Source organism: Mastomys coucha, unplaced genomic scaffold, assembly GCF_008632895.1.
Source record: "Mastomys coucha isolate ucsf_1 unplaced genomic scaffold, UCSF_Mcou_1 pScaffold14, whole genome shotgun sequence".
NCBI lineage: Eukaryota > Metazoa > Chordata > Mammalia > Rodentia > Muridae > Mastomys > Mastomys coucha.
Genome location: NW_022196896.1, coordinates 106,636,421 through 106,645,970, shown reverse-complemented (window position 1 = coordinate 106,645,970; position 9,550 = coordinate 106,636,421). Strand labels below are relative to the sequence as shown.

General features: G+C 36.0%; 1 long non-coding RNA gene across 3 annotated transcripts in view; it reads left to right on the top strand.

Moving 5' to 3' along the window:
• LOC116089253 overlaps positions 1-9,550 on the top strand; it is an 80,252-nt gene that overhangs the window by 54,215 nt on the left and 16,487 nt on the right. For all 3 annotated transcript variants that reach the window (XR_004118246.1, XR_004118244.1, XR_004118245.1), the window contains exon 4: positions 9,067-9,283. This is a non-coding gene — a long non-coding RNA (uncharacterized LOC116089253). The remainder of the gene's footprint in view (positions 1-9,066; positions 9,284-9,550) is intronic.

Sequence of the window (9,550 nt, the reverse complement as noted above, 5' to 3'; positions counted from 1 at the left end):
TTATTGTTATAATATTTTATAAATTTTAAAGAATATGACAAAAAAGATATTGTAGGTATTGAAGGCTGTCTCTGGGAGGAGTTGGAGTACAAAAGGGAAACAAGAATGTGATGCAATTCTATTTACTTAAAATGTGTTTTTAAATGTTAACAAATTCAGATAAATTGAAATCATGTAACTTTTCTCATCATAATGCAATAAAAGTTAAAAAAAAAAAACAAAGCCAAAGGGTGGGGTGGGGGGAGAAGGTAGGACTATGCAGGTCAAGTGAGCAGTTATACATCTGTGATATACATCATCTGTGATATACATCTGTGTATATATATATATATATATATATATATATATATATATACACAGATGTATAACCTCTCTCCTTGCCTTATTGTTTGGATACTTCACAAGCAAAATTCTGTAGTCCTTAAACCTGCATATGGAATGTCCTACATTAGGAATAGCTTGCTGTTTTTCTATGAATTCTTTCATTCTGAATTATATCTTCAAGCAATAAGCATGAATTACTTTGTACTTAGGTAGTTGAGGAAAACATATGAAGCATTTAACTATACAAAGTTGATATGATGCACATCCAAACATAATTTTAATTTCTCAAAAATCAGGAAAATACTGCAACAAAGGAAACGGAACTGGTTTTAATTGCTCATGATAAAATAAGGTACTAGCATTTTGTACTTCTAATAGGACAGTGGGTTCTGACTTATCAACATGTCATGTATCATCATCAAACCATTATTAATCAACTATTGATACAGATGTAAGACTGACAAATAACCGAGAAGTCTCCCAGGACCACCAGATTAAAGCCCCCAATCACATGCTACATATTCTAAATCAGCTGCTATGCATTTAATAACATCTGATTGCTGAATCTGCTAGATGTGCCCAGTGTGCTCCATCACACAGGAGCCTTGATGTAATAACACAAGAGCTGAACTCTTGATTATCTGTATCTTTGACATGCTGTGGAAGCTTGAAATAGTCAGAAATGTGCAGCTTGGCTTTGCTGTATTTTTTTTTCCTCATTTTAAATATTTCTACTACACTATATGTAAGTCATAGATACAAGGTAATAAAAAGCTTTGGTATGTAAAAAAGATCATTTGGCTTATTTTTTAAATTACATTTGCAGTCATTTATATTTTTGTGCATGAGAGATAAGTAAGCATATGTGATGGTGTATGTGTGGATGTCAGGGGACAAGTTGTAAAAGCTGACTTTTTCCTTCCACCTTGTATCTCCTGAGGACCACACTCAGGTTTGGTGGCAAGCTCGTTGATCTCTGAGTCATCTCAACAGAACCTTTACACATTTTATCACAAAAAGTAAATATTCCTCTCATGTCTGGATTTTACAGTAACACATAGATTTTATTAATGATATTATCTGTATTTCCTTCAAACACCCCATTGGAGTTCTAGGACAATGATGAAGTAAGTCTTCTTTAGGTTTTCATTAATTGTGTTTTGCATAAATCTTGTACAGTGTACATGTATAATGACTGTATAACTACATAATAAATGCATAGGATATTTTGTTATTGTCCATTGTATTGTGCTAAATTTGATACTAGGAATCAACACAAACCTTCATCCTTCAATTCCCAAGTTAACTGAATTGAAATTGTGTATCTCCTTTTATTGATCCACCTACAAAGAAAATAATTTTTCTCATAAGTTTTGTGACCCAGAACTTCTGTTGTCTTTGAGTGATTTTAAAATACAGTATTGCCACCCAAATGGTTAAGCATCTCTTCCTTAGGTGACAGGGAAGGAATGTAGAGAAGTCTGATGTTGTTTGCAGGAAAGGCTTCTCCACATTCTTTTTTTTTAAATCTATTTATTTATTCACTGTACATTTTAATCCCAGTGCTCCCCCACTCTAACCCCCCCTCACATAGTCTTTACCTCCACTCCTTTCCCTTCTCCTCTAAAAAGAGGAAGGCCTGTCCATCCCACCCTGACACAGTCACTGCAGGACTGGGCACATCCTCTCCCACTGAGGCTAGACAAGGCAGTCCAGTTAGGGGATAGCTGGCACTCAGCTTCTGAGTTTCAAGAGTTAATAAATCTGATTGTCTGCATCTTAAGTCAGTCATGGGGAAATATTTATAACAGTCTACCTCCACTGTCCTGTCTGTTTTGCACTTGCCTTAAAAAAGCACATCATATAGATAGGTGGATCTTTACGTGACAGAATAAACTCAATTATCATTCAGGAATGGATTAGTTTAGTTATATACCTGCTTAGATAAAAATCTTGTAATTTCCCATTGTCCTAAAACACAGGGGAGAGAAAAAAGACATACACTGAAGGATTTCCAGTTTTTAACATAATTCTATTTACCTTCAATATGAAATAATAATAGTCCAGTTTACCCCTAGTATATAATATTCAATCACCTACAAGCACAAGAACCCTCTTTGCCTGGTGATTCAGAGGAAGAAGCAGTTCAAACTGGTCATCCAACAATCACAGCTTCCTATACAATGGATTCATGCTTGTGTTTCATGGGGAAATCATTTTTTTCTCTTTGTAATGAGAGCTTTATGACCAGTAGAGTACATGATCATGGGAGCTAGAAGTACGTATTTGCTGCTGGCTTGGGAGAGATTCTAGCTAATCACAAGACCCTGATTTCTACCCCCTTGATTTCTAAACAAGTAGATCTGCCACCTTAGAGAAACAGCACTAAAAGGTTTCTAACCTTGGAAGATATTCCCATCTAGGCATTATTGTGCCATTGCCTTTTGAAGACTCAGTCTGTTCCTTGATCAGATATTATATAGGATAAAGCAGGCTTTAAGTCCTCATGTGATAGTTTGGGCCAGAAGCATTGAGTTCAGAGAAGGAAATCTATCTCTATAGATGTCTATCTCAGCAACAACAAATCACTGGCTCTCCTATAACGACACAAGCCAATATGACCAAATCACGTCCAGATTGCTAACTGATCAATTTGAAAAATACCAGGGACTCTGATGTTAGTATTTGGGAACTTAATAGTGTCTGTATCCAAGACATCTTTGGTAAATAAAATTCCATATACCTGTCAAAGGGCTTCTATATGGAGTGAAAAACCAGGCCCATAGGTTTAAGTACTAACTTCTGGAAAGATTTCCTTTCGTCACCATTTTTCAGTTCAGGGACATTTTACTTCATGCTATAAGGATGCAGCTATGCACACTTCCATGATGAAGAATTATCTATAAGTCAGCATCAAGCTTTTACCACCATCTCTTTCCATTTGTCTAATGATAGAGGCAGCTCCTACCTGGCTATAGATGAAAGCTGGAGAGAGAAGACCATGAAGAAGAATTGGGGGACTCCAGGCACTGGTCTGCTACCTTATATAGTTTATTTGTGTCTTTGGTGGCTTTCTTGGACCTGTCTAACATACATGGTACTTCTAGTTCATGATGGAGTTCTACTGGGCCTGCCTGCTTATCAGTACACTAAGTCACGTCATGCCAAGTTAAGATAGGCAGCTCAAGTTGTATTATATCTTTATGGCTTACTTGCTTAAGAATCCAATATCTTAAAGCATGGGACCCCCTTTGTTGTTTTCAGGTATAACCCACTCTTCACACACAACACCCCCGTTAAACTATTTGCCAGCTAAAAACTCTGTCTCACATAGACCTTTGTAAAATCTGGCTTATACATTATACAAATTAAAGGTTTGACTTACAGTGGTAAATGTAAAACAAAATTACTTAAAATTAATAAGAAACTGCTTTGGCAATGATCTCTAACATCAATTTTCAACTAATCTAAAATGTCCCAGCCCTCAACTTCCTGTAAATCAAAATTCAAATGTGAGTTTTCTTATATAAGGAAAATAATTAATTGTACAAAAATATATTCTAAATTATCAATTATGTATCAAGAAAATATGAATAAAGCCAAATATATTAAAGTATATTTGAAGGATATGTACAACTTTTATGAAGCATTAAGATTCAATGTTTGTAAATGTAATGTTCACTGTGGTATCACATGGAATTAGACATTTTGAGCACACAAATTTTCAAATAATTTTATTTTCCTTTCAATCACCAATTCCAAACATGAAGACAACTAGAGAAAAAGAGAAAATATATAATCAATCAGCACAAATGTGATAAACAGACATCTCTTTGATCAAAATTACACTTTGTTTTTAAGGCAACAGACTATTTAATGTGGTGTAAAGTACAGCAATATTAAGTCCCTGGGTATTGTGAATAACAAAAGTAGACGGGGAAGGGGAGAGAGAGAAAAAATTCTGTACGTGCAACCTCAAACAAGTGTGAGTGACAAAGGGAAGCAACCACGGGACAGAGGCAGCCCTCCTACCCCAGGCTGGTCAAAATTACACTTTTTTAAGACACAAAATTATCCAGTATACTTTTATTACTCCCTTTTAAAATACATGTTGTTGACATTGAAAATGTGTGCAAAACTAAACAGGTCTACTTTTTTCTGTTGAGGAATAAGAGTGAGACTAGTTCTGGGGAGGAGGAGATGTGGTGGTGTGGAGAAGTGAAGGCAGGGAAAACTCGGGTCGGTGGTCAGGATGTATTGTATGAGAGAAGAATCTATTGTCAATAAAAAAATTAAAAATAAATAAAGTATTGCAAAGTTTCTTTTTAAAATTTTTTTATTAGATATTTTCTTTATTTACATTTCAAATGCTATCTCCTCTTCTGGTTTCCCCTCTAAAAAACAAAAACAAAAACAAAAAACCTGCTTCCTTCCCACTCCCTCTGCTCACCAGCCTACCCTCTTCCACATCCTAGCCCTAGCATTCCCCTACGCCTGCCTCTACTTCTGTATTAGTTGGGCACTGGCAGAGCCTCTCAGGAGACAGCTATATCAGGGTCCTGTCAGCCAGTACTTGCTGGCATCCACAATAGTGTCTGGGTTTGATGATTTAATATGGGAAGATTCTCAGGTGGAGCAGTCTCTGAATTGTCCTTCCTTCAGTCTCTGCTCCATAAATTGTCTCTGCAACTCCTTCAATGGGTATTATGTTTCCCATTCTAAGAAGAAAGGAAATATCCACAGTTTGGTCTTCCTTCTTCGTGAGTTTCTGACGTTTTGTAGATTGTATTTTGGGTATTCTGAGCTTCTGGGCTAATATTCACTTATCAGAGAGTGCATACCATGTGTGTTATTTTGTGATTGGGTTACCTCACTCAGGATGAATATTCTCCTGAAAATTTTGGAATTCTCTAAAACCTTCCATTTCCCTAAGAATTTCATAAATTAATTGTTAATTGCTGAATAGTATTCCATTGTGTAGATGTACCGCATTTTCTGTATTCATTCCTCTGTGTGGGACATCTGGGTTCTTTCCAGCTCCTGGCTATTATAAATAAGACTGCTATGAACATAGTGGAGCACATGTCCTTATTACATGTTGGAGCATCTTCTGGTTATATGCCCAGGAGTGGTATAGCTGGGTCCTCTGGTAGTACTGTGTTCAATTTCCTGAGGAACTGCCAAACTGATTTCCAGAGTGATTGTACCAGTTTGCAATCCCACCAGCAATGCAGGAGTGTTCCTCTTTCTCCACAACCTCACCAGCATCTGCTGTCACCTGAGTCTTTGATCTTAGCCCTTCTGACTGGTGTGAGGTGGAATTGGATAAACAACTTCAGCAAAGTAGCTGAATATAATATTAACTCAAGCAAATCAATGGCCTTCCTCTACACAAAGGATAAACAGGCAGAGAAAGAAATTAAGGAAAGAATACCCTTCACAATAGTCACCAAGAATATAAAATACCTTGGTGTGACTCTAACTAAGCAAGTAAAAGATTTGTTCGACAAGAACTTCAAGTCTCTGAAGAAGGAAATCAAAGATCTCAGAAGATGGAAAGGTCTACCATGCTCATGGATTGGCAGGATTAATATAGTAAAGACAGCCAACTTACTGAAGGCAATCTACAGATTCAATTCCAACTCAATTCTTCACAGACTTGAAAGAGCAATTTGCAAATTCATCTGGAATAACAAAAAACCTAGGATATCAAAGTTTCTTAACATCCAACAATGCATAGGAAAATCATCTTATAAAGCTAAAGTGAAAATTGAGTTAACAAGTATTTTACTACATAATACTTTCAAATTTCCAGGAATGATAGTTCTCATATGTAATGCTAGGACTCAAGAAGAGGAGTTAGGAAGATCATAGCAAGGTCATAGCTGGCACAGGCTGCCTTGTGAGTTGGAGGTCAGCCTGGGATACAAATCAAACTCCTATATCCAAACAAATACCATATAAAATTAATATGATAATGTTCCTAAATTGATTTTTTAAAAAAGTAGAAAAACTTTTCTCTATACTATTTCCAGAAATAATATTAAATATAGTATGGGACCAAGATACAGTAGTGCAAACTCAGCAACACAACTATTTATAATTCAAATAATTAAGCTTTAATAGTTCTTTTTAAAATTAGCATATCAGCCATGATGTGGCATGGATCTCATGAAAAATGTCAAACCTGTTCAAGCCATATATGTAGAAGACTATATATGTTATGTTTACCTATCCTACACAAACTTGGAAATAAGACTACTTAGTTTCTCTGCTGAAAATGTCAGACATGCACAGTCTGGCTGGTACACCCAGTGAGAAGGAAACACAGACATAGTTTTAATTCATGCTTCTAAAGTGCCAGATTACAACCATTCATTGAATCCAGTCCAGGCTCAAAGCATAATTGATGGCAGCTCAAGTTCCCGGCCAACAACCAACAGCATTCACTGAATCTGTTGCTGTTGGTTTTGTTTGGGTTTCAGGTGCAGGGCCCCTGCTAAATGGAATCATAAAGGGAGACTGTTCGTTATGGTGTGCATGTGGGTGCTGGTGTGTATGTGTGTATGCGTGCATGCAGAAGTTCACACATGTATATATTCTAATATTACAAGTTCCCTTCCAGTGGAAGGCAAACAATGAAAAGGGAATGTACTCATTGCTGAGAACCACTGCAGGCCACTAGCTGTGGGGCTATTAAACCTACCTAGTGCATCAGACAAATAGAGGTTTCTATCCACGACATTGTTTCCTCAGTGAACACTTTATTTACCCTTGGCACCTTATTTTCTTTCCACCACCAAATGGTTGTGCATTTATAATTAATCAGTTGGCACTGTATTATTAATATGAAATTCAAGACAGTTTCCAACAGAGCAGTATACTTTCAGGAAGTTTTATACCTAAAATGTTTTTTGAATCATTGTTGCCTCTGAATGTTCAACATTTTTTTTTCTTTTTTCTTTTTGGTTTTCAAGACAGAGTTTCTCTATGTAGCCCTGGCTGTCCTGGAACTCACTCTATAGACCAGGCTGGCCTCGAACTCAGAAATCCACCTGCCTCTGCCTCCCAAGTGCTAGGAATAAAGGTGTGTGCCACCACCGCCCGGCTAATGTTCAACATTTTTATGCATGTGAAATATATTCTAGTTAAAGATGCCACACTCATTCAGATTAAATTGTAGTGAATGAGTGATTGAAAAAGTTGAGTGGGTACAAAAGAAAGATTTGCTGGCTACAAAATACAGATTGATTAATTACTAAAGATTGATTAATACTAAATTTAGCAGATTTGAAAATTTCCACACTTCCTTTCCTTGTTTATGTTATTAAAACTCCAGTTTCTCAGTTGCCATTACCACTAGCAAGTTAGAGAAGCCTATGGTAAACAGCCAAGTCTCTACACTCAAGAACAAAGAGTTTTCATGCCTAGCAGGAACTCACTGGAAGTGGCAGTACCTAGTCTAGTCACCACATGATTATTAAACAGTATTAGTTTAATATTAAACTAATTAAAAGCCCTTACAACAAGTGCTATGAGCTATCAACAACTGATATGAGGAGAACCAGTCTTCTATAGGAGGAAATCCTCTGATAGGTTGTCTAATCACAAATATTTAGCCCTTTAAACATGTGTACATAGAAGCAACATTAAATGGACTCAACATGTTACATACAGGTTACATATGTGTGTGTGTGTGTATGTGTGTGTGTGTGTGTGTGTTTGGGTGTGTGTATAATAATTATAGAAGTGGTTAGGAAAATGAGAGAGAGTAGGGGGATGGGACACTAGAGAGAATTGAGTGTGGAACACCAGGAGAGTTGGATCTAAAAGAGGGAAGGGTTGCATGTAAACATAGTAGTCATATATGAAATTCTCAAAAAAAAATGTTTACAAAAGAATAAAAATCTAAAGATAAAATAAATCCTAATAATGGAAACCAATTTTAGTGTAATTTTAAAGACTGAATAGATATATTTTACATAGAAAAAAACCTAGATCTTGAGGGGTATTCGAGGAAAGATTCATAATAGGAAGAAAACCAGAAATGAGAAGGAACAGGCTGGGTTACCGTAATGATGCACTCCCAGAGAACAGTCAGATAATTCAATTGATAAGCTTTCTAAGAAACTGGTTTCAAGACATTGTCAAACTTGATGTCATCAAAAAGTATTTTCATTCAAAGCTAAGGTTATAGACAGCTCTTTGCAAACCATTGATGGTATCCAATTAGTTTCTAATCATTAGAGTATTATCATAATCTCATAAGGAGTCCTCTACTTTGGTCTTCTTTGCATGAGAAAATATATCTAACTAAAAATATTTTGATAGAGAGTAATATACTTTCACATCCTCAAATAAATCACTGGAGAAACTTAATCCTAGGTAAGTCCATATAACATGTTTACAGAATAATAATTTAGTTTACAATCATGATTGTTATTTAATCATAGCAATCTATAAGAAGATGCCAAAATTCTAAAAATACATACTCTCATTTGCATCAACACTTTTCTTATAATTAATACTGTGTTTTTCGCATAATCAACAACACAACCCAATACAAACATACTAACTAATAAGAATGTATAGTAAAGCAGGTTAGGTATTATGCTGTTTTAATGAGGTAGCTTTTTAGAGTTGTGTTTTCCAAAAAAATAACAGGTGGGTTTCTTCTTGTCAGTACTATACATAACCAAGAGTTCACAAACTAAATATAATTATTCATTTCATATCTGTTAGATTCATCTGTGTCATATTCTTCTACTGGACTCTTCTGCATCAAGTAATTTAAAAGCCCAAGGGACTAGGATGTGGCTGAGCCAACAACCAGTTTCTGGGGATGAATTAGATTGAATTCAATCCCTGCTAAATAGCAAGTCTTCCTAATGAGTTCTGCTGAGAACTTCTCCAGCAGCTACCAAGATCAAAGTTTGAAATATATCACCATATAAACTAGGTGAGTGTGTGGATGGGTACTCTGACTAATTGATCATTTTGCGAGATAGTTACAGCTAAAAGATTTCAAGAGGTTTTTCAAAACATTGTTCCATCAGTACATAGCAGATTCTCCAGTGTATTTCATTAAATGCTTCTTTGAAAGGTCAGTCAGGGCTGGCCAATTTTTCCTGTGGGATATTGAATTTGACCTTTGGATTGCTGTTCCCCCTTCTGGTTAATCCTGCTTCCTGGATACAGTTTTTTTCCATGTGTTTCAATGGAACAT